The sequence below is a fragment of the Phalangium opilio genome, unplaced genomic scaffold (genome assembly GCF_054372755.1).
Source record: "Phalangium opilio isolate 3A_F unplaced genomic scaffold, DU_Popi_V2 ptg000070l_1, whole genome shotgun sequence".
Taxonomy (NCBI): Eukaryota; Metazoa; Arthropoda; class Arachnida; order Opiliones; family Phalangiidae; genus Phalangium; species Phalangium opilio.
In genome coordinates, this window is record NW_028324182.1 from 9,274,118 (window position 1) to 9,294,758 (window position 20,641).

Here is a 20,641-nt window from a genome sequence, read left to right on the forward strand (position 1 = left end):
GAGAGAAAAGAAGGGATTCTTGTCTAGTAAGTTCTCTTTTTTTTCCGTGAAGGTACGCGGCCAAGTTTAAACGATCAGAAATTCAACTACCGGTATGGAAGGAAATGAATAACTAAATCTGACAAAAGCATTAATAGTTATATTCGTTTATTTGAAACCAGTCGTGTCAATCCGTATTTGACGGGACGGAAATGAATGGAACCTTTGGGATTTCAAATTCAAAGTTTAATTATTGAACACAGTTTTAAAGGGATAGTACTAGCGCGAAGAAAGTTTGATTTTCTTGAGATAAATGTTATTTTAAGGGTCTATGGTAATTTCAATCAATTTATAAACGCAGCGGTTACGCTTGTAATTTGGGTCACGACACAAACTTGCGAAAGGGACCCAAACGCGGCTCAAGTGACTACTTAATTAAATTTTAAACAAGGAATCTCTTTAACAGTGAACAAATTGCGTCTCTACGGGAAGAATTACAAATTGCATTTAGAATATATTGCGAAACTGCTTAATTTAAAACGTTCAAACCAAGTGGTTCTTTCAGAAAACAATATACTATCTTAACAAAGAAGAAATATCTTCAATTCATTAAATTTAGTATAGAGAAATTGATGAAACTTTTGGACCATTGGTTAAAACGTTCAAACAGCATCGTAGGTTGAATCTGAAGTCCTCTAAAATTGAGTGAGAGTATCCCTTTATTAAGTTTGAGTCGCTGTTATTCAGAAATGACAATCAAATTCAAATATTGCCGGTTCAATTTACGAAATGAAATTGGTTATTTTTAAGAACGATTGTCTCAATGGAATGTAATGGTCCTTCTATATTCTGATTGATACCCGGAATTGAGCCGATTAAACCTAACGAGAGAGAGAGAGAGAGGAAGAGAGGAAATAAAGCCGAAACGATCAACTCCTCCTGTCTCATCGGAAGGAAGAGGAAGAAAGATTTTATAAGCCGAAGCTTCCTGGTGGTTGACCCTCCCCCTCTCCCTCTTTCTAACATCTCGACAAAACGGGGAATCCTCTATTAAATTAATACTCAAGACTGGCCCCCATACAGAACTGAAGTAGTTAGACGGTCAAGAGAAAAGGTCAACTTATATAAAGGAGAGAGTTCATAAATTAGAGTGCAAGTACTCACGAAGAAAAATTGCGATTTGAAATTAATTAACGTAATTTGACACTTTGAAGAAATTTTCCATCATCGCTAAAAGTCATAGATAACATAATCATCTCTAAGTAAATTGATCGAGAAATTTTTGTCCGGCGCAAAAAGTACCCAAAATTATATAAGTTTACAAATCAATATTTAGGGTTAAAGAAAGGTTTTTGTTGTGAAAACAGATGATGGTCAAATATTTAAGTCACTTAATTTGGTACATAGAGAAAAAACAGGGTTTTCAAGTTAAATTTAGGTAGTAAACTATATTTTCATCCCTTATGGAATTTAGTTAATATATATTGAAAAGAACAAACTTAAGATGTAATGTTACTTATGTAGTGGACGGAGACCAAAGGGGGGTGAGGGAGACATAGATAGAGGCGCTTCAGGTTTTATGGGCACTTTCGTATTATCAGAAGCGAATCTCGCTTGGTCGGCCTAGCGAATCTTTGTTCAATCACACTTGCTAAAACGGGGGAAGTTGACGCGTAATAATACACGATGATAAATCCGGGAGAGAAAGTAGTGTTTCAACAAGAGTAAGAGGGGTTTATCACTTCTGTTCAAGGACGGACGAAGGGAGGGAAGGACGGATTGCGCTTGATTAGTTAAGTACACGGATCGCATCAAAGAACTAATTTCATTTTCTCATGCACCACTAATTAATCTCTTAATTACAGAGTGCGGGGCCGTCTATAGCCTTCCCTAAAACCAAGAGCAGCTTGTCGAGACGCTGGCTGGCCCCGTGGATTTCCTCTTTCCATTAATACCTACTACACCCTAACCTGTTCCCTACTCACTATGGCGCGCTAAAAGCTCCTTGGAGAGAAGCGAAGAGGCTGGCTACAAGTACTACAAAACCGAACAGAATTAGGGTCCATTTAACCACCATGGTTAAGCAACGCTACCGATGGTACGTCCCTATTACTTACGTATTTAAAATATATTTAGGATTAGTTTCCTACGCGATGTAAACTACCAGTGAAATGGATATAATGTCGTCCCATTTATCCAAACTAGATAAAAAGAAGAAGTGAAGTAGTCGCGTCTTAACGAAGTTCTGCTCAAATGTTTTAAGAAATAGATGCTATTTTCCAAGGGAAGACTTTACACAATCCACATGAAATAAGGCTTTCTCATCTAATTGTAGTCGTTGAGAACTGACTTCATTTAAAAAACATGGGGTATCCGAACCAACCAATTTATTTACACGCCCAACCAAATCGAAATTGGAGGAGAGATAAGGGTGAGACAAACTTCATTAGCATAATGAAATGAGGACCTGAGGATAAGTTGGGTAAATGAAAATATACAGTCGTAATTTAAATTAAAGCGCGATTAGATTTAAATATTGATTATTGCGTATGCGATAACTTTCAACCAATCTACGATAATTTCGATAAATTATTCATTAGGATTCGAGTAACGCATAGACGATCGATTCAAATGATATGGTTTGAAAAGGCAAACACGGATTTTGATTTTTATAAAAGTAATTTTGATTTCCTGAACCTTGGTTCTTTTTTTATTAAGTTAAGGAAGCACATAAACAAAGTAATCGTAATGCTTTCTGTTAAAAGTACTTTGATATAGAGAGAAATATATTTATAAAGTTTAAGTGAATTTCACGTAATAGAATCTATTAAAGTATATACTGTTAAATACGAAATTTAAAACTCTAGACTTTTTAGTTGCATTACAAATATTTGATGGGGCTACTAGTTTGAAATGTGATGTCTGTAGTAGTGGTAATTGTAGTAGTAGTTAAAGTTTTCGCTTAAGTTTTGGTTGTTCTTCGACTGAAGATATTAACTAACCGAATTACCAATTTTTTAAAAAATTCTTAAGGAAAGTGGAATAATTGAAGTAAGGTTACTTTTAAATAGAAATTCAATTAAAATAAAAATATTTTTCTTCTAAAAGTAGACCAATTGGAGTGCTTTTCTTTTAATAGAAACGATAGGCCAAATATTATGGCACAACACGTAGACCATCTTGTTCCATTCCCACTCCCCTCTTTCGACTTCATTTTAGATTTTTACCTCATCAGAGGAATGAACTATTTTACCTTTACGAAAAAAAATCATTACTGAAATAAGCTTAACGGTACAGTGGAAGCTGGGCTCTTAAGTAAACAATAAACGAGGAAAAAAGGGAAGAAAAAAAACCCGAAGGGTGACGCAGCCCAAACGCTGAAGAAAATGAAATAGGAACCACCCATACTCCTTCTTTCCTTTATACTATTTCCCTGCTCAGTTTTTGGATGGATGAAAAAAAAACGAATCCAATGATTCTAACGAGAAAGGGAAATAAAAAAGGACTGAAATATTAAACATCTTCGAGACGTTTCGAGCTCTTTTTAACTAAATTCGAAAGAAAAACCCCTTTTTTTCCTTGGGTAGGTATACTGAGACTGTAGGGAGCTCGCTTGAGTGCAAAGGCCAATTTTGAAAGGGGGAAAGGGTTAAGAAAAGTAGAAAGTTAGTTTTAGGAGCTCTAGCAAAGTTTCATCGTACTGAAAATTTTCTTTTTCTTTGGTGCTTGCCGTTTTGCCAAGCTAAATTTACTTTGACGTCCTCTACTCCGTAACATTGACTTTAAAAACTCTTTTTCTCTCCTATAGTTTTATCAATTTTTGATGTTTGGACACCTCTACACTACAGCGACCCGTTTCAATTTGGCAATCAAATTGACTCCTATATGCCAATGGTGCAAAATTTTACAACAAAGTTTGGAGTTTTTTAGCAATCAGCTAGAACTTTTTTGAACAATTTAAAAATGCAAATTTCAGCGAAAACAACGTTCAACTTGTGCACTGGGTATTTTTCAGTTTAAGCCGTATTTGGATATGCTTTGAAAATTGATAATTAAACCTATTTAATTACATAAGCAAAACCCTTATAGATTAAAAGGTAGCCTAAATAAAAATGAATCACCAATTATCTGACTTTAAAATGAAAACCATCTCCATATAAATAACATGGATTCAAATTTGCAGCATTATTACTCTGGTTCTAGACGAGATGCAAGGAATACCTTTGAGTGTGACAATAGCAATACCAAATACATGTGGTTTCAACAATCAAGGCTGGAGTAATTAAGGTAATTAGGGAAAAAAACCATCTCCCAATTGAACTAACACGGTATTAATTATTAGCAGCGTTATTACTCTGGTTCTAGACGAGATACAGCAAAATCCTTTGAGTATAACTTGTTCGCTATCGCTTCATAAAGTTTTCATGGTGCATTTATCATTAGGTTTAAATAATGTAGGCCTTTCGGCTAACTGACTCGGACAGTATGATTCATTTTGTTATAAACAGAGTAAATGATATCCTGGAAAATATAGCCTAGACGTATATTTTGTCTTTGTTTCGGAGGTAGAAAAGTTGGTATAGTACACCTCTTGGGTTAGACTCTTTCCAATTTTCTTTTTATTTTACCTTTGGCGCGCTAAGAAAAAAGCGGGAAAAACGAAAAATCGCCACTCTTCTCCACTCGGAAACACGGTTACAAGAAACAGAACCCCACCTGCTATGTTTCAGCCCGCCTTCTGTACTATATATTGGATAAGAGGAAGTACCGTAAGCCTTCCGGAAAAAGAGGAAAGGAAAATCCAAGCCTCGTTCCTTTCTACGTAATTTTATTATGACGTTTTTACTTTTGTCAGCTCGGCTATAGCTCAAACGGCCACCAAAGAACAAAAAGCGGCATCTAGAAACTTAATGCTAAGGAAAAATAAGAAGAACTTCTGCCTTTGGAAAGTGTTCATGATTTTTAGGGCGAAGTTTTGGCGAATACCAAAAGCAGCAGCGCGAAGTTACAGTATGTGCTTGGAAGAAAAATCTCAGTTTCTTAATTGAATTGTCATCTTTTGTTAAGAACAAAACCCAATTTCTACAAGAAAATACCCTAAATCCTACTAGAAGAAACCCCTTAATCGTACTAGAAAAACCCCTTGATCCTACTAGAAAAACCCCTTGATCCTACTAGAAAAACCCCTTGATCCTACTAGAAAAACCCCTTAATCCTACTAGAAAAACCCCTTAATCCTACTAGAAAAACCCCTTAATCCTACTAGAAAAACCCCTTAATCCTACTAGAAAAACCCCTTAATCCTACTAGAAAAACCCCTTAATCCTACTAGAAAAACCCCTTAATCCTACTAGAAAAACCCCTTAATCCTACTAGAAAAACCCCTTAATCCTACTAGAAAAACCCCTTAATCCTACTAGAAAAACCCCTTAATCCTACTAGAAAAACCCCTTAATCCTACTAGAAAAACCCCTTAATCCTACTAGAAAAACCCCTTAATCCTACTAGAAAAACCCCTTAATCCTACTAGAAAAACCCCTTAATCCTACTAGAAAAACCCCTTAATCCTACTAGAAAAACCCCTTAATCCTACTAGAAAAACCCCTTAATCCTACTAGAAAAACCCCTTAATCCTACTAGAAAAACCCCTTAATCCTACTAGAAAAACCCCTTAATCCTACTAGAAAAACCCCTTAATCGTACTAGAAAAACCCGTTAATCGTACTAGAAAAACCCCTTAATCGTACTAGAAAAACCCCTTAATCCTACTAGAAAAACCCCTTAATCCTACTAGAAAAACCCCTTAATCCTACTAGAAAAACCCCTTAATCCTACTAGAAAAACCCCTTAATCCTACTAGAAAAACCCCTTAATCCTACTAGAAAAACCCCTTAATCGTACTAGAAAAACCCGTTAATCGTACTAGAAAAACCCGTTAATCGTACTAGAAAAACCCGTTAATCGTACTAGAAAAACCCCTTAATCGTACTAGAAAAACCCCTTAATCGTACTAGAAAAACCCCTTAATCGTACTAGAAAAACCCCTTAATCGTACTAGAAAAACCCCTTAATCGTACTAGAAAAACCCCTTAATCGTACTAGAAAAACCCCTTAATCGTACTAGAAAAACCCCTTAATCGTACTAGAAAAACCCCTTAATCCTACTAGAAAAACCCCTTAATCCTACTAGAAAAACCCCTTAATCGTACTAGAAAAACCCCTTAATCCTACTAGAAAAACCCCTTAATCGTACTAGAAAAACCCCTTAATCGTACTAGAAAAACCCGTTAATCGTACTAGAAAAACCCGTTAATCGTACTAGAAAAACCCGTTAATCGTACTAGAAAAACCCGTTAATCGTACTAGAAAAACCCCTTAATCGTACTAGAAAAACCCCTTAATCGTACTAGAAAAACCCCTTAATCCTACTAGAAAAACCCTTTAATCCTACTAGAAAAACCCCTTAATCCTACTAGAAAAACCCCTTAATTCTACTAGAAAAACCCCTTAATCCTACTAGAGAAACCCCTTAATCCTACTAGAGAAAAACCTTAAATCCTTCAAGAAAAAAACCCAATCCTACTTAGAAAAAGTCCTTTTTCAGTTAGAAGGATTACAATTTCTACAAGTACAGTTTGTAATTAGTTAGACTGTTTGACAAAATAAAACTTGGGTAACAGATTGCAACTGTATTACTCGCTCGGTAACTTCTCTGTAAGATTTAGTATAGGGTATAAAATGAATTAACTCGAAAGATAAGAAACATCCAACAAATCCCGTACGAGAAAAAAAAAACTATTTGATAAAAGGCTGGTTCTACGATTCCTCTGGCCGTTCGAAATCTCTATTTGAAATTAGCCCTCATTTGTAATTAAATTCGAAACACCTGTTTTTCGTTTATCCCTCGCGTTTTAAAAGTAAAGTGAGACAGAGCTAGAAAATCCTTAATTAAAAGCCTACGCTCTCTCTTAAATCGTTAAATTCTATTTTAAACCCTAGATTAAAAATAAAGTGACTCACTCTATATCCTTATCCCAAAATGAATAAAGATAAAGCGAGGTTTCTTTTTTTTAAAAAAAATTGAAGCTCGATTAACATTATAAAAGACAAAGGATTGTTAAGAAGAAAAAAAAATAGGACCCAAGTATTATCAGAAATCGTTTTTGGTTCGCTCAATTAGTAAATTTTGGCAACCTCGTTGCTTATTACTCACTCAGTTTTTGTCTGTCCGTCTAGGCCTACTTCTTCATCATTTTGCGTTTAATTAGGGCAAAGATATACACTTTAAATGGATTTAAAATATACACTCGGTTTGGTAAACTTGGGATTATGCTGGTTAGCTTCCATCATGGTACAAACCTAGATTGGAGTAGATAAATATCCTGAAGTTAGCTTTAGAAGTGGTTAATAGACCCCGTTATTTCAAATTCCCAGAGAGCCAGCAACAATTTACCTGATTTTAATAATTATATTTATAATAATTATTGTATCGTTCCTTCAAAATTGCTTTTAAAATATTTATAACGCTAATTAATTGAAAATTTTCACCGTAGCCTACATTAACGTAGCCTAAAATTTAACGCGTAAATGCCCGGAGCACCGCGAGCAAATAGAACTAGAATTATAAATAGGATATTTCATCCCATAACCTCAAGACAATATCGCTTAAATTCGATTAAAAGACCCGTTACAGTATCCTCCCCCTATACCGCAGATGGGGCAGTATTTTGTCTTACTCCCCCCTCCCCTCCTCAACGCCAGTGTACATGTATTTTTTCTTCAAGTTCAGACAAACCTGACTCATTAGTAGTGAGTAATACGTGGCAGCAATTTGCGTCGATAATTGAAGTTATTGAAATCGCTTATAAATCGTCGTTAATTGCGTAAAGATGATTCCAAAAATGCACGTAAGTAGTTCAAGAACGTTAATTAATATAAATTTGTACCCAGGTTTAGCGTAATTTCGATAAATTTTCTTGTATTAGTTTTGAAATTGTCGGCGTTAGGCCTAATTTACGTTGTAAGTTTTAAGGGGGCGGATTTCTCGCGATAGAGGGTGGTGTGCAGTTGTGGGAAAATTGCTAGTGAACTTGGGCATGTTTGGGCTAACATGAGCCTGAGGAAAGGAAGGAGGGAAATTATTGAAAAATTCGTGAATTTGCCCTTCACACTGTTGCGACTAAAAATTGTGAAAATAGGCGAAAAATAGACCAGCAAAAAATAGAGATAGTTGTTTTTTACAATTTATGTACCCTTAAAATCGTATACAGCTGAAAGGGTGTTTCACTAAGTGGAGAACGCTTTTTTGGATGTTTTGAAACATCTTAAAAATTTAAGGCAAACGTTGGGGTTAACTTGTTTATTTAAATATTGGCTTCGAAACAAAATATGGATTATAATAAGTAACGCTCGAGTTATTTTTTTCCCCAAAGTCTTTTCTCTTTTGGTAGGGGTGGTACCCAGTGGTTCAAAAAAAAAATCTTTTCTTGCTTCTAGCTTTAATTATGTCATTGGAGGGAAAGAGGAGGTTGAGGGAAATAATTAATTGTCGAGAAGGGAACAAAGTCCCATCGGTCGGATACTTGCTAAATTAATTATTGTCTAAAATCTTAAAATCTCTTAAACAACTCAAAGTAATTGTCCAGCTCCTTGAAGTTGGGACCCATTTTTTTTAACCACCCCCAAAAAGCTGCGCTGGAGTTTAAGCCTGGTAAGAAAGAATAAAATGTAATGGCTATCCTAGAAAAATTTATTGAAAAAATTTTATCAAGAAAGGAGAACGCGGAGAAAACGACCAGTTGAAAAAACATGGTTCGTATAAACATAAATCACTAAATTATTTTCATTAAATCTTTAATTTTAAAATTAAAGGATGAAAATGGATTAAAGTTAATTATTATAGGCTTTTTTATTTAAGCCTTGTTGTAGAAATCAAGGCGTAAATTGTTTATATTCGAAAACCAGGTCAGGAAATTGTTTTCCACATTTTCTACGAACCATGCAATAATAAAAATAGTAGGTGGGGTGCTTTCCTGCTGAGATGGATTCGAGCTATTTTCCGTCGGCCGCGTATATAGCTATATATCATCTTAAGCATCCAATCCACCGATGTAAATGAGAATCACTTTAAAGTTGGATGGAAAAGATTAATCAACTTCTTGCTAGCTAAGCCTTTGCTCCATATATTTTTAAGGGTGTGAGTCGTTTTCGAGAAATTTCGCCCTTACCTTATGTCCGGCCCTAGTCGATATCTAGCGTTAAATTGAACCTGGGTATAAGGTTCTACGACGTCACTATGAATGGGTTAGAGGGTTATGTAACGAATGGAATAGCGTATGCCTCATTTGCTTCGAGAGGAAATTCACTGAAAGTTTTACGTGATTTCCTTTCTAATAAAATATAAAATAACTTCTGGTTAATTTACTTTCGTGAACGTGAATTTTTACGACTACAAGAACTAAAATAATAGATGAAATATTATGGAAGGGAAGGAAGGAAGGTGCTAATTAAGTATTGGCGAATGATAAATAAATGATAAGATCCTTAAATCTCCAACACTGTTTCCGGGAGAAAAAGAGTGTAGTGGTGACAGTACACAGGCTTTCTATTGTAGACTACGAAAAGATAATATAGGGTTGCCACTACTAAGAGGAGAAAATGCCGCGCTATAACTCCATCGATACGTAAATGAAATTGTTTTAATTTCATGCTTAAAGGATTCGAATATCCAAAGAGACTCGGGCTAATTTTAAAGATAATTCCCCTTTGGTTTGAGCAAGGATCAAAAGGTCAATATAGCCAGGCAATCGTCGCCTTTGACTATGGCCTTTTCTAGAGAAAAGACGACAAAGATGGGCGTTATAAGACAGCGTTACCCTCAAAGGGACGGACGGAAGGGGTTAAACTCCGTATCTTAAAGATGCTCGCTCCATCTCGAGCGGGTCGAACCAAACCCCTAGGGTCCGCCCGCTGCTATAGTACCAAAGTGTCCAACGCCTTATCAACTATCTCTGGTCGGTAGCTCCACCGTGTAAAGCCCAAAGGCAAGGATGGTGTGTAAAGTGTCATCCACGTAGAGACCAGCGTCACTAGACCTAAGGAACCTTGGGAACCTTTGAATTCTACCTCGGTATAAGTCTTCTTTCACTTCGGGAAGGAAAGGAAGATTCGAGAAAAGTCGCGATTTTCGCACGCTATTTCGCTTCCTATCCCTTGGTCCGCGTAAATAGCCTTTTCCCTTTGGACCGAGGCTGGATATACCCACGTCTTAAGACGCTTTACGGTTGCTAGCCATCGATTTTTTTTTCTTTTTACAAGACACGGTCGGAACGGGTCGCTATGATGGCTATCGCTTTTGGTTTAGGTTATTTTCTTTCTGTGTCTAGCATGTATCCACAGTACTTGGACCTCGCTGTCAAGTGTCTACAGTATCGTCTCTTCACTATATGGCTTCTCGCGTTTCGAACATTGCAACGCGAATGAATAATACTGAAGTAGCTGATAAGTAACGAACGGAAGTTGCGCAAGCCAAACTTGACGGAAATGATAGGTAGTAGGAACCGAATTGACACAATTAAACAAGACTTTGGTTTGGGTTTACCAGATTTGAGAATTTCGTGATAATCTTCTTTTTATTTCATACGTACACGGTTTCTTTTTCTTGGGACGCGATGTCTTTATAGGAACATTCCCACTGACTCTCTTCCACCGACTCTTGTAAAAAGCTGACGTCTCTTTTATTATACATTTACGTATGGAGTTGGGTTCGTTTCATTTGGCGTCGCGTCGCTTCGTCTTTCGTCTTTCGAAACGGGTTTGGGCGTATTACGATTGACACTAAACGCCCATGGTCCCGACACCTTATTCAATATAACCCTGTTATTCCTCGAGTTTACCTAACTCTTCTAGTAAACAGATAGATAGGAAGTGACGTTATACTTCACCTCAGATGGAAAGTGTTCGTATATACATAAAAGGGTTTAGGGACCCTGGTATAAAGAGTGGCCTCGTAAAAAGACAACATTCCCTTTTTTAATATCAAGCTATATAGGGCGGATCGAAGCCAGTTGGGTGCTTTGGAAAGATTCCATGCTACATAATTTCTTATCCAAGTCGCTAAGAAAGGTTTCCTGTTGAGGTCAACCGTCAGAAATCGTGCATCTGTGTTGGAGTAAAGATGAACGTTTGAAAACGTTTTTGATTGGAGATCTTGATGTAACACTCTAATCATCGCGTGACACAACACTAATATCATGATTGCTAACATGAAAGGGAAGATATAAACTTAGAGAGTTATTTTTTACTTATGAATCTAACTAAACGAAGGAACGAATGTGCCATTGATTTTTATCCCTTTCGAAACGAGATAGGATAGAGACGGGAGGGTCCATAAGTGTCAGTTTGGCTCTCCTTATCGCGCCTGGAACTTTAAGAAATGTTCCAGCCCTTCTTATTAAAAGGGACTTTAGCTTTAGCTTACGACAGAAGATCACACTCTCATTGAAAGCAAAAGAAAAAACTCTTACATTCATTATCGAAATAAGACGTTTTCTGGTACCGATGCGTGATAACCCAATACACAATCATTGATCAATTAACTGATGCCTGTACCCTTAAGCCTAAATGAGTTTCATTTTGCAAAATTTGCGCAGAAATCAGTTTAATTCGTCTGAAATTTCACATGAATTCACTTTAAGGTTTCTTAATATAAATCGTGTTATACGGATTCAGACTAATACAATAAGAATTAAATATTTCATTAAGTAAAGGCCCGGAAGATATTGATTTACCACACGGACAAACTGAGGTCAACGGTCGAACAGCATTGTCCGATCTTTTCTCTCTCGTATTCTATTGTATTGTTGAAATGAGAAACCGGAAATTCCGGTTTTCGTTCCGTTAGTTAATGGGCTACGATGAGAATAAGATTGATTCCGGGAAATTGTTAAACTTATTTACCATCGTCATGTGTTCCCAGAAACTTCTCCAAATTGGTTGGTAACCTAAAGCTAAGAAAATTATTAAATTAATTCTTAGCGTAATAACAAAGGGTTGCGTTTCAAAACTTATCTACACTAAAATTAAATGATTACTCGGCCGCGAGATTGGTGTAAGCGCCTTTTCTCGGCTAAATACCACCAGGGTTCGATTCCTTGTTTAGATGAGTTGGCCGGCCGCTCTCTTAAATATATATCCTAGCCTAGTCCATTTGATTAAAACTTCAAAAATAATACGGAGCCGAATGTGGGCGCGGGGCGAATGCCTCGTTACGCGTCCAGGGCCGCCAAAGCTAACGATTCTAATTTGATTAAGTATCATCAAAGATTTGGGGGGTTCGAAAACAGAGAGGAGATCCGAGCGTCGATGGGGATGGAATTGGGGGAAGTGTGGCCCCGAAAATGTAATCTTTCGGGCTCATTAATTTCATGCCCAAGCTATTGCTATACCTCTTTCTCTCTTTCTAATTCTCATTTTCTCGCTAGCTCGAAATCCACTCTGGCCTCGTTACAAAGCCCCCCCAACCCCATCCCCTCACCCTTACTTAAATAAACTAGCGGGTAATAAATAATATCGAAAAACAAATAAATTTACGGATCGGAATCGACCGTGGTGGAAGGGCCGGGACCCTTTAATAAGTTGTTCCGAATTTGGTGGACGAGCTTTTCAGTCAGGAAATATTCGACACCTACTTAATAAAATAAAATCAGGGATAAAACGACGGAACAGACCAATACTTTATTACGAATTTCAATAGAGATGGAAGGAAATTAAGAATATTAAACGCGAAATTATGAAATCGCTATTTTCAGGGTGACTCTTCCCATATAATTTCATGATAATTCCCTTATTTAAATTTTGAATAGTTTCAATTCCATAAATTTCATCTTATTTTCCACAAATTTTACACCTTATTTTCCACAAATTTTAACACCTTATTTTCCACAAATTTTACGCCTTATTTTCCACAAATTTTGACACCTTATTTTCCACAAATTTTACAACTTATTTTCTGCATATTTTACACCTTATTTTCCACAAATTTTCCTATAAATCTTACACCTTATTTTCCACAAATTTTCCCCTAAATCTTACACCTTATTTTCCACAAATTTTCGACTAAATTTTATACTTAAAAACGTATTCTTATATTTTCCTATAGGCCTACTTTGAAGAATAAATTTCGGTTAAAGCAATTTGAAGTTTTCATGTTCCCAAAAAGACCAAATTCCACTGGAAAACAATTTTTAAAGATTATCTTAAGGTTATAACCGACCATCTCCTTAAAGTCTGGCATACTCACTCTACAAGCATTCCAAATTAATCAACTTAACCACGGATACGTTTTGGAAGCACTCGAGGTATAGAGATTTCGTCTTATTTTTCCGGTATATTTAACTTCAGGGTCCACGCGACTTTATTAAAAAAACTTCTTAATGAAAGTGAAAAGGGTTGATGGGTAGCTCAGGGAAACCCTGTTAAGTAAAAATGTCGCGTAATCGGGTTGAATGGAAAAGCGGGGAAAAGGCTTAAGCCCAGGATTTAGGGGTATACTCCATTAGATTCGATATAGAGCCCAGTTTCCACGGGCCACTCGCTCGACGGGGGATTGGCAAAGTATATATATATATATAATATAATGGTTAGGGATTCGTCAGTTAGGCGGTGCTGGGATTTCTAATGGTTTATGTAGACGCAATTTTGAAGGCTATGCGTATTATTTGGAAACTGGCTCAAACTCATTACGACTTCATTTATCCAGGGGAAGAGGGAGCCGTCTATAATACTCCTATGTATAATATAGACGACGAACTTTATAGTAATGGCAGTTAAGTCCCGTACGCTTTTTAATAGGAAACTTTATTAGGCTATGGCATTATCACGCCACCCGTTACAGGATAAGAGTTTAACAAGCGACTAGACTGGTCGACGTTGTACACTATAATATCCAGAAATAAATTAAAACGGAAGTACAAGTTATCATCCCATGTTTATCGCTAGATCATAGTTATGGAACCATTATTAGATATTCCTATCTGAGAAGATGATTTACTCAAAGGGTTAGTAAGCGCCATGGGAAACACATCATGAAACTTGAGTTGAAACGATTCGTGCCAATCCTGATACATTTTCAATGAAAAATCCTGAAGACTCGAAAAGAATTTTATATTACCTTCGAGCTTATTCACTTTTGTTTATATGTATGTGTATACTTTTGACCGGGCCATGATATTAGGTAAGGAATAGGATAGCACGGACGACCATTTTAATGAGTGAATTTGAGCCGGCATAATGGCCCGGGCAACTCGGCCACAAACACGACCCTGCTATAAACCCTTGTCACTAACTAGATGCGTCCATGTATACTTGCTTCAGTTTATAACTCTGCACGGAAGAGACATTTGTATTACTAGAACATTGTACACGCCCAGATTTAATCCTTCCATGGAAGGTTTCTGTCTTTATGACATCATATAAAAATGGAGGTTTTTTTTAAATTTTTTCTTAAAGGCTGTGATAAAATCTAAGATTTCCTGTTGGTTCTATTTAAAATTAATCGTTTTACTAAGGGAAAAATGAAATTCAAGAGCGTAGATACAAACGGAAACGATCTCTTTGCGACTGTATTTACTCTTTGACGTTTGCGAAACTGATTTTCCTTCACTCTTCTCTTTTGATATATCCTAACGTTAAAGGGCCAATAACCATTTTAGCTGCCAAAAGTCTCGGCTATAAGCCTCGGCTTTTATAGATACTCCGTTATTTGACCTTTATATCCAGCAGTGAGTCACGTGATCTCGTCATCGTAAAAGCAAACTGCCTTAGCCGCCCTGACCCCTTATAGCGAAGGCGATGTATGTAGGTCTGTCCCTTTCCTTCCGTGGCTTACTGCTACTACTTGTTAACCGTGCCGGCAAGCCAACGAAATTGGATGAAGGGGAAAATAAAAGTATAGGTAGACTGCAACACGCCGCGTTTTCGCAATGGTGACTGCTAGTGTAACAAAGAACAAGTGGTCGATGGCCAGGACTTTATCCATAAGCCAATGGAAAGATATTCACGAGGGATCGGCCAATATTTCGACTTCATACTAAATTAAAACTTGTTGCAGTTAATTGTACATCGGCTTGAAGATTCATGTTGCACAGCATCTAACTTCCGGGTTGCCAAAGGTCATGTTATTTTGAATTAGCATTTAAAGTCATCTGTTGTAAGGAAATATCATATACATTCCTAGGGGTCAGCGGAAAACACGCAAAGGGCAAAGGAAGTTATGTATCAACAGTGTTTATTCAATCCAATCCCATTTGGTCAAACAAACGATGAAATTCATGCTTGGGAAGAACATTTTCGCTTACGTCATGTTTTCGGCAGTCCTTGTTGACTAATGACGTATGGTAAAATAGACTATGATATTTTGGGAGCCCATAATCCTATCCTATTTAGAGCTGGGGTATTTTTATTACCCAATATTGGCTTTGAATCTAGATATTTTCGTGTATTCCAGAGTATCGGACCCCTTGGTAATATAGGTGGAACCGTGGGAGTTATAGTTTCAATGGACAGAAGGATACCAAGATGGGTAGGTGAGGGAGGGCTAGTTTTTGCGGAGGGACACCAGCTGCGTCATAAAGTGGTTCAACAAAGCGTAATCCCGGGGTTCTTACAAAACCGGAAAGCTTGTTTGAGATTACCGACCTAAAAAACCGCAGCTGAAGAAAAAAGGTGATATAAGAAAACGGTGGAGAAAATCTGTAGTAGAAATACATATTAGACCCTACTTCTAAGTATCTCATATTTTTTACCTTCATCTATCTTTCTTTGTTTTCTATAAAATTAAATTAAAAGAAAGTGAAGAGTATCTTTGGTTAAATTTTTATCGTTTTACTCACACTGAACATAAGTTAATGTCTACAATTTTAAGTTCAATTCACCCATTGAAGTTCCTGTCAACCTTTAATCGTCAGAAACCATCCTCTAACGTTTTTACGTTCCAAATACAGCCTATATTCCGAAAAACTTAGTGCGGGTTACTATTTACTTATGATTAGAATTGAGAACAATACCCCATCCTTTGTTTTAAACTAAAGCTTTGCAGTTTCCTCTGAGTTTTCTGCCTTAAAAAATAAAGGAAATTCATAAGAGTTTGGAGAGAAGGGGAGAAATAATACTCCGTAGCACGGTGCACGGTGAAACTTTAATATTTGCTACTTCGTCGCGTAATAAACTGCTAGACGATCAGTATGTACTATAAAGGCCAGAGGCTTGTACACTTTAGGCTAGAGATGGAGTCTGAGAAAAAATTGAAGAGAGGCTAGGAGAGAGGAAGATGCGATAAAGGAAGAGAATTGGAGGGGAAAAAGCAATATTGGAAAGCAGGAGGGCAGAGACGCGCATATCAGACGTCAAACTATTATTGCTCGTCAATGTTTTCTCTCATATAGAGCAAATAAAAAAGTCGAGAAACAAGAAGAAGCGTTTCAAATCTTCATCTTGAACTTTTTCTTTTTACTAAGTTCGTCCCCTCTTCCTCCAACCCTTATGCTCCTTTTCCTCGAGGAGATTGCGCGTTAGACCACGGATGATATATACTACTTCCCCTTGGATGTGTTGTTTATAGCTAACTCAAACACGTCATACTCGTCACCCGCACTGCTTTTAAATGTAGCAATATCTATGTTCCTAATGGAAATTAACGAAAATATTTTGTGTTTACCAAAAACTTTCCTTAAATCTCTGTAATGGGATGGCTTAAAGTTTAAGATCGTATCCTGGTGCATGGTGTTTTAGCAGTCATCCATGGCCAAGGGGAAGCTTTCGTAGTGTGTGACTGTCCTTCCATCATCCTTCGTCTGGTACTTTACTTCCGGGCAAGAAACGTCGAACGTCTTTGAATCCTTCGCGTCTGTATTTCGTCTCGAGTCGAAATCTTTCTCTAAGCTGACTTTAACGTGATTTTGGAAAATACTCGGACGCGTTTCTTTTTCTATCTGTAGCCATGCAGAAATAAAAAGTGGGAAAAACGTGTTACGGATTGTGTGACAAGTCAGCCAAGCGATAACTTATAGATCTTCGCGCTCTCTCTCTTTCGTATACCTTCTAAGATGTTGGTCCCTCGCTCCCCAAATGTCGATTCACCCTCTATAAGTGTTTATATAGCCTTACAGGGTACCTACCTACCCATTAGATTCGTCTATGCCTATAAGGTGTTGAAATATAACGGATGAAGGGTGATTAGAGCTCTCTCGACGTTAAAAATAATCTTTGGAAAGATATTTTAAAGATTTTTTCCCAAAAATTTCACGCGTCAAGTTTTCGTTATGAGCAGAAGTGAAAAAAATCTTTTCCCAAAATTCCTTTAATATTTTGAAGGCAGTTATTTATGAATGCTCCAGGCTAAAACCCATTTAGGATTTCTTATATATATATTTTTTTTTACTATACATATATAGGTTATATCAAATGAAATTTGGGGAACGAAAATTATCCAGTCATAAATCAAGAAAACCGATTTCGTTTCTAGGCTAGGATGGTTAATATTAACCTGCCAGTAATAATGTTAGGTTGTTGCAAAGGGTGCAAGGTTTTAATGAAAAATAAAATGATGCAAAGGTACACTTTCCCAAAAATAAACATTATCGTTGGAGATAAGCGAATTTATTAATATTAAACGCTATATTGATTAAATGAAACTTTTTAGAGTCAACCAATTAAATTGCATTTTATCATTCTTAGCTAATAAACGGACAAATTTATGTGAACAGTTGAATCAATTCCCAAGTAGACATAAATAAATTAAACTCGATATTGATTTTTAAATTAAATGAATTTTTTAGGATCTACCAATTATATTACATTTTATCATTCTCAGCTAATAAATTTACAAATTTATGTGAACAGTTGAATCAATTCCCAAGTAAATATAAATTTAGGATCGAACTGAACATGGCAATACCGCTCGAGTTTTCATATTATATCCGGTCGAATTCTTTGAACCGATAAACTAAAGAGGAAATAAGAAAAATAATAATAAAAAAATGAAAACAATAGTAGAAAAATCATTCTCTCTCAGAGATGGTCATAAGATTGGGAAACGATTGGCTTTATCTATTTTTAGACCTATAAGTGACTTCTATCGTACAAAGAGTGAGTGGCTCGGATCAAAACAATCAATTCATTTGCGCGAGAAAATTTGTAGTATTGCACGTGGGAAATTCGGAAGTGAAATTTCGCGATGCACGTGCAATGTTAATTTAATCTCAATTCATATTTTATTTAGAAATATCACGAGGGCGGAATATTCACAAACAAACTTCACTTTCTTTCTATTTGCCCTTTTCGTTCCGATCCACGCTACAGCATAAAGTCTTTATCCAATACAAACCTCGTCATTTCTCCTACAACCTTTTAAAGGAATAGAAGAAAAAAATTGGTCCTTGTGCGCAAACAGAAGACTTATTACTAGACCAAGCTCAACCTCTACAAGTATTAGTCTTGAGAACTAGCTAGGCCCTGATAGCTTATGCCAGGGCTCTGAGCGACCCAACCGCGTAAAGAATAGAATCTATATAAACGCAAGTAAAAAAAATAGCTCCGTAGTCATGGGATGAACAATATAGATTTCATCTTATTTTTTGAACCCCGGGGAAATCTTCTTCCTCTAATACAAAACCGTCCAGAGAAAAAAGGAGTTTGGAAAAAGATGAGAGAGAGAGAGGACGGGGGTGTAGGAGAGTTGCTTTTTTAGAGGTTTTTAGGAATATGGGAGAAGCTATAGGCAAGCTCGGCAGAGGGGACCGCCTTGCTTAAATATATATTCTAGAGGATGCTCATAATTCGAAGTAAAATAGCCTTGAGGGTCAGAATAAACTTTTCCAAAGATACAAACGGAACGTAAATTAGTCGGAGGTTAGCCAAGCTTCAAATTTGTTTCATAATGTTCATAGGTTATTTAATATAACTTATGGAGAAATTGCTGTCTTTTGAAAATTATCTTTTTCTATCGCGTTGAACCAGAAAAAATATATCAAGGATACTGATGGTATCTCTCCTTCAGTTTTATACATCTGGTTAATGGTCTTCTGATATTACAAAAGCAAAGCTCGCTTAAATCCTGACCGAAGGCGTCGCGCCGCGTTATAAGATGGGCCTAATGTTAAGCGATTCGTCCAGGAATTCCGCTGCCACCGACAACCAGCCAGGAGAAGATGGGGATGGGATGAAGAGGGATGCTGTGGAAGATGATGGGGAGGATCGAGGGAAAGAGAAAAAAACGGAGATTTTTTTCCTCCTGTCGAGAACTAATAATTTATGATCGTGTCATAAGCGAGACGAAGGGAAAATGCGCGGATAGAAAGGATGAGGATGAGGATGAGAATGAGGAGGATGGAAGATGCTGGGGGATGAAAAACGGTAATCCCTAAAGGGGGAATTTTCGTTAACCTTCTTCAAAGTAGAAGAATAGAACGAAAAAAAAAGCTACACGCGAAAAAGAATGATACTCCACACCCGTTGATATATATTCTTAAATCGTTATCATCAGAATTCGTTTAGTTCGCTTGGTTTAATGGCGTTTATGGCGTACTAAGCTTAGAACTTTAAAGACCTATTTGTCTAGGAACATATATAACAATCCCGCAACCAACCACCGCGAGTCGGATAGGGTTTTAGGGGTTTATTTAGCTTGAAGCCTTACTGGCTTTTCTTTTTACGGTCACAATTTAAGACGTCTTTCTTAACCATGGAGGACCTTTAGGGTTCATCAAGATTCCCTCTCCACAACGTTTGGTAAAAAACATGCCTTTAAATTCTATTAAAAACTCAAGGAATAGAGGGTTATTAAAACATTACAGTAAGTTTGTGAACTACTGTTAATTAACTGGATTAGAATTTTAAAAGTTACTCGGAGAAGTTATAGTTTTGGGATGGAACAAAATAGGGAATTCGTCCTAAATTTAAATTTTAGGTAACATAGTAGGCCGTGTAAAATTATCAGTAAATTCACAAACACCAAGGCTTAGCATGATTAATTCGCGACGAGAAACAAAACAGGGAATTGGTTAGAAACTTTCAAAAGCTTTACACGAAGTTAAATTAACTTCTATCGCAGTTGTAATTAATAAAATAAACGCGGCACCACCACATAAATTAATAATTTAAATAATTTAATTTTGACATTTGCAAAACTTAACGGAAATCCTTAAAGACAAATAGTAAGGGGATTAGCCTGTTGTGTATATTCTGAAAACAAAGCCGGTCTAAAACTGTAAACATTGAAATTTTACTCACCAGGTTTGTAAGTTAAATTCGCGAAGGACTTATTAATATTTTATATCTTTGAGAAAATTGGGTAGGAAACGAAAAATAATTCGCACATTTCTATATCGTTCTTAGTCGCAGGTGCAAAACAATTTTATTCTTCTAGAATGAAACAAAAAATATGGATTGAGTGTGAGTGAGAGATGAGGAAATATCTTTCCCAAACTGATTTTCGTATTTCACGCGACGTCAGGATTCCCGTTTTTTTTTTTATTACTATTTCGAAAGCTAGGGAAATGGGAAGAAAAGAGGATGGTATTATAGTTGGATCAATATCATTCGCGGCCAGAAACAAAAAGAAAAGGGAGGGCTAAAACCGATTCGAATGCCAAAGTATGGGGAAATA

General features: G+C 36.6%; 1 protein-coding gene and 1 long non-coding RNA gene across 2 annotated transcripts in view; one reads left to right on the forward strand and one right to left on the reverse strand.

The window, feature by feature from the left end:
- The first annotated feature begins 7,767 nt into the window (after window positions 1–7,767).
- LOC149661437 (uncharacterized) overlaps window positions 7,768–20,641 on the forward strand; it is a 94,756-nt gene continuing 81,882 nt past the window's right edge. Inside the window, exon 1 of the mRNA XM_089842955.1 lies at window positions 7,768–7,886. The gene's annotated coding sequence lies outside the window, so the exon portion shown is untranslated. The remainder of the gene's footprint in view (window positions 7,887–20,641) is intronic.
- LOC149661438 (uncharacterized) lies at window positions 11,622–11,991 on the reverse strand. Its single transcript, XR_016369109.1, has 2 exons — window positions 11,938–11,991; window positions 11,622–11,829 (listed from the first exon to the last, which is right to left on the reverse strand). It is a non-coding gene; the product is annotated as an uncharacterized LOC149661438 (long non-coding RNA).